We start from the raw sequence: 5,261 nt of genomic DNA on the forward strand, positions 1-5,261 counted from the left end.
GGGAGTGCTTTTCCCATCGAATCCGTGGTAATGCTGCTTGATACAGAGTAAAGGTAGGTTTGGATCATTCATCATCTCTGATGCATCCCCTGATCCACCAACAGTGTTCCATGTTTTCCTAAAATTAAAGAATATAACGTAAGAAACCTATTTGATTATTTGCCGTTAAACTTTCAAACATGTGATGATACTTATAAAACTGATATGTAATTTATTTTTTAAACATAATGTTCCTAAATATGAATACTTATTCAGATTAGCTACCTGCAGCTTTTAGTTCATTTCTATGCCTATTCTCCATTCAATGTTGTAAATAAGGCATCTATTCACTTTGACAGGAAGCACAATATAACAAATGCCATTGATTGCAAGTGACTAGTGGGTGCCCCATGCAATACTCTAAATTTGAGCTAACATAAAGACTGGAAGCCCAAAGGCTGTCCAAAAAGCTGGAAATCTGCAACAAGAACAGAAAATGCTAGAAGCTCTCACTTGGCTTGACAGTGTCTGGGGAGAGAAGCAAGAATTAATACTTCAGGTCTTTGATCATCTATTAAAGGTCACTCACCTGATGCATTGACTTTGTTTCCTCCCCATGGCTGTTCCTGGACCTGCTGGGTATTCTTGGTGTTTTCTGTTTTTGTTAGGGCAAAGACAGCCTGGCCAGCAGCAAGGTAAATGAGGGGAGAAGGGGTTGGCACCTTAGCAGTGTAGCAGAGTGAGCTCAAGTAACAACTGTAGTGACTGCAATGGGCTCAGAAAAGTAGCTGTGCTGCTGGCTCCACAAAACTAATTTTCAGAATGTAACTTTTTTTGATCCTCTTGTGCTGCATCACCAGTATAATTGTTCAAATCTATCTGAAATTATCAACATAAGGATAGCCAGGTACTCCATGGCACACCGGCTGGATATTGAAAGGTCCCATAGTGGGTCATTCAGCCATCTAGGAAATGCCTCTTTTGAAATATCTACGGCCATTGCAGTGGTGTTCACTTTAGGCCCTCTGGTTATTAGTGCTTTGTAAATGCCTGATTTAGCGAGGTTAAAATTGAACTGCTATCCTGAGATATAGTGGAGTCATAAATGTAAAGTTATATACTGTATGAAAAGAGTCTATTTGGCCCATTAAGTCAGTGCCAACTCCTCTTGGAGCAATCCAGTCAAATCCTGTGGCTTTGCAAATGCATTTCCTTCAAATTCTCATCTAATGTATTTTTGAGAACACTGATTGTTTCTACTTCCACTATCATGCATGCAATGAGTTCCAAGTCATTACCACTCGCTGTGTAAAAAGATTCCTCCTGACATGCCCTTACATTTCCTGCCCAAAGTCTTACATTCATGTCATTTAGTCTTTCACCTAAGCCTGGCATAATCTTGTACACCTTCATTAAACACCCCATAATCTTCTTTGCTCCAAACCAGCTTCTCCAATCTAACCTTGCAATTAAAACATGTCCATCCCCATTTACATTCTGTAAATCTCCTGCGTATACTCCCAAGGACTTTTACAGCATTCCAACAGTTTCAAACATAATTGCAGTCTAAGGTGGAAACAAATTGCAGCAAATTCAAAACCAATCTTTTCTGGTAATTCACTTCAGTCAAAAATCACGTGAGTCAAAATAGCAGCCTACTTATCATCGACATACCATGTGCAAAGTCTAATCAATTCTTGATTTATACATATCTTTTCTGACCCATGTCTGCCATCCCATTGTTCATTTCTATCAGTATCTGTGCATCTTAAAGGTTTTCATCATCCTTCAGTGATGATAAGCTAACATTTTGGAACTCAGTCCACTCACCAATCTGTGGTTGTTGTGCTGTGCGATGGTGAGACCGTCCCACCTTGTTGGATTGTGGCTTCATATCCTCGCTCTCCATGCAGTTCCTTAAAATTCCGTCCAATCTCATCAACACTTCTTTGATCTGCAGAATAATAGACAGAAGAAACAATTAAATTTAGTATTGAAAATCCCCTAAAATGTCCAGATTCGCTCTCAGATTATAATATAGATTATTTCAGGGATTCTGATGGCATGGCTATCAAAATCTAATTGGTTCATAGATGACAAACAAATGCTAGTGACCAATATGCACATTGTTTTTTAATGACTTCTCCTGTGTTTCTCAAATTTGCTGTCTCTCATGACTGTGGACACTTTTAATTGGCTGATTACTTTTTCAGAGGATTGCCATCACATCGCTCAACAGAGTAGATCAGATATGGTTCAAAATTGGAGATGTTTGGCCACTGAGTGTTAGAATATTAGATAAGATCAGAAATCGCATGATACCTTGCTTCTGACCTTGTCCACCCCAGTCCAGCACTAGCACCTCCACATCATGAATATTAAATAAGAGATTGAATACAATATTTGTATTTGAATTTAATGTAGAAACATATGAATTAGGTGCAGGTGTAGGCCATTTCACCGGGGAGGGAGGCATATACAATATTGCACAAACTAGGAATTCATGGTAAAGAGTAAAACATACCAGCGTGGATAATAGTTTGGCTGGCTAGCAGAAAACAAACAGCATGCTGTTTTTTAAGGGTGGTAGGATGTGACAGGTGAAGTTCTGCAGGCCTCAGATTTTTACAACTTCCGTTAACAACTTAGATTTAGATTAGATTTCCTACGGTGTGGAAATAGGCCATTTGGTCCAACAAGTCCACACCGATCCTCTGAAGAGTAACCCACCCTTTTACATTTATCGCTGAATAATGCCCATAACACCATGGGCAACTTAGGATGGCCAAGTCAACTGACCTGTACATCTTTGGAATGTGGGAGGAAACCAGAGCACCCGGAGGAAACCCAAGCAGAGACAGAGAGAATGTGCAAACTCCACACAGTCACCTGAGGCGGGAAATGAACCCAGGTCCCTGGTGCTGTGATGCAGCAGTGCTAACCACTGAGCCACTGATTGTGAGAATGAAGGTATGATAGCTAACTTTGTGAATGACATACAGGTAGGTAGGAAATTATTTTGTGTAGAGGACATAAGGGTGCCAATCATAATTTGTTCAAACGCCAGGAGGCCACTCGGCATGTGGGCGGTGCTAGTTTTGCTGTTTGGTGCTACTCTGTCTGTCCATCAAGCACACCTCACTGTTGGGTTGGGGTGGGCGTGCGCGGTCTGCTGGTGTTTCGTTATTCTTGCCTCCCATCGTTTCTGTCACTTGGATCACCTGACGGGAGTAGAAACAGGAGAAACATAATCTCCCCCACTTCCCAGGCCCGGAGCGGCCACAGTCAAATTGCAGCACCTCCCAGATGGTCAGCATACACTCAGCATTTGTCTGTGTCAGGGATGGGAATGGGGGCTGGGTTTACCATAACTCTTTATTCGCCCCACTTATGATTTTATTTGTTTTGCTCCCCCACCCTCCTCCAGTCGCATCTCATTTTGTAATTCCTCATTCCTGAACAATTCGAACCCAACTGGTTTCTGCATCCGAATCTCATCTCTATTTGCATTTGTTTTTGGAAATCTCGCAGTCGTGTTGCAGGACAGGGCTCACTCATTGTAGTCTTCCCTAATGAGCATTAGATTGTTCCTTGACTTGCTGTGAATGGTTTCAGCATTTTCTGTGAATTGTTTCCTGATTAAGGCTATTGTTCTCTACTAAAACACACAAAAGCCACAGGATTGTCTGAAAAGGTTTTTTTTATTCCTCAGCCCACCCACTCCTCCTTCAGTATTTCTCCTGGGTACCCCCTCCTCCCAAGACCTATTCCTGGATCTTTCCAATTTGTCATCTGAGAGGTTTCCAAGAGCAGGATTTTTTTTTTGGGTGAGGCAAAGGGGTCGATAGGTCAGTTTGGTTGGTTAGATGACTGCCTTCGGAGGTCACCTTTGTAAGATGATAAGTAGATGCTGAAAATCAACAACCACTTACTGTTTAGAAATAAATAAAGATCAATTTAACTTGGTAAAAGCTCAACTGATCTCAGTATTACTGTGTCCACAGGCATGGTCAGGCAGATGAGTATTTGCAAGGAGAAAGTGAGGACTGCTGATGCTGGAAATCAGAGTCAAAAAGTGTGGTGCTGGAAAAGCACAGCTGGTCAGGCAGCATCCGAAGAGCAAGAGAGTCGCTGTTTCAATCATAAGGTCTCCATCAGGAATGTTGTGGGGGGGGGGGGTGCCCAAGGGGGCTGAGGGATAAATGGGAGGTGGGTGGGACTGAGGGGAAAGTAGCTAGGAATGTGATAGGTGGATGAAGGTGGGGGTATGATGTTAATAGTGGAGCGGAATGGCAGGAAGGAAGATGGACAGGTAGGATAGTTCAAGAGGGTGGTGCAGAGTTGGAGAATTGGATCTGGGTACAAGGTGGTGGGAGGGAAGATGAGGAAACTGGTGAAGTTGACATTGATTCTGTGTTGGAGGTCCCAAGCTGGAAGATGAAATGTTCTTCCTCCAGTCGTTGGGTGGATAGGACTTGGTGGTGAAGGAGGCCTGGGACTTGCATGTCTTTGGCGGAGTGGGAGTTGAAGTGTGTTAACAAAGTTTTAAAAGTAGTGGGGAGGGAGCTGTTTTTGAGAGTGTCCTTTGCCTTTCAGACAACCTCCTCTGAGACAGTTGCATCCATTTACCCTCCAGCTATCTGTGCTTCAAAACCCACCCATCGTACATTCCTGCTCACCACCCTCCTAAAGGTGGGAAAACATACCCCACCCAATGCTTTCTGGCCTACCTGGCTGGGGTTCTAGCCAATCTCCTTTATGGATCTTTGTGAATCCTGGCAGCACCCACGACAAAACTCTGGTGCAGTCAGGAATGTTCGTTTGCCAACCAATCAAGAAGAGCCACTTGCACCAATGTAGCCCATCTAACTGCACTGATTTATGGCTACACACGTGCATGTCTGTTTGTTAGTTCCTTGGTGACTTATGTTCTAAGGATGAGAAGGGGGGAATGTCCATCTGTAATTTTCTGCCCCACATATACATTGATAGCACCCAGTTGTAACCTCCACCCACCACTGTCTTCAGTTTGCTTAATTGCTTTCTAGCATGTAGTGAATATTTTTAATCAGAGCTATTATTACACACCTCTGGAGCATGTGGGATTTGAACCCATGCCTCCTGGCTCAGAAGTGGGAACACCACCACTAAGCCACAACATCCCTCCATCTGGCATCCAATATTGGATGAGTAGAGATTTACTCCAAGTAACGCAAGATTGGGAAGACAAAAGTCAGTGCCTTTGTTCCTGTCTCAAATTTCATTCCCAGCCACTGATTCTA

This window comes from Hemiscyllium ocellatum, chromosome 2, assembly GCF_020745735.1.
Source record: "Hemiscyllium ocellatum isolate sHemOce1 chromosome 2, sHemOce1.pat.X.cur, whole genome shotgun sequence".
NCBI lineage: Eukaryota > Metazoa > Chordata > Chondrichthyes > Orectolobiformes > Hemiscylliidae > Hemiscyllium > Hemiscyllium ocellatum.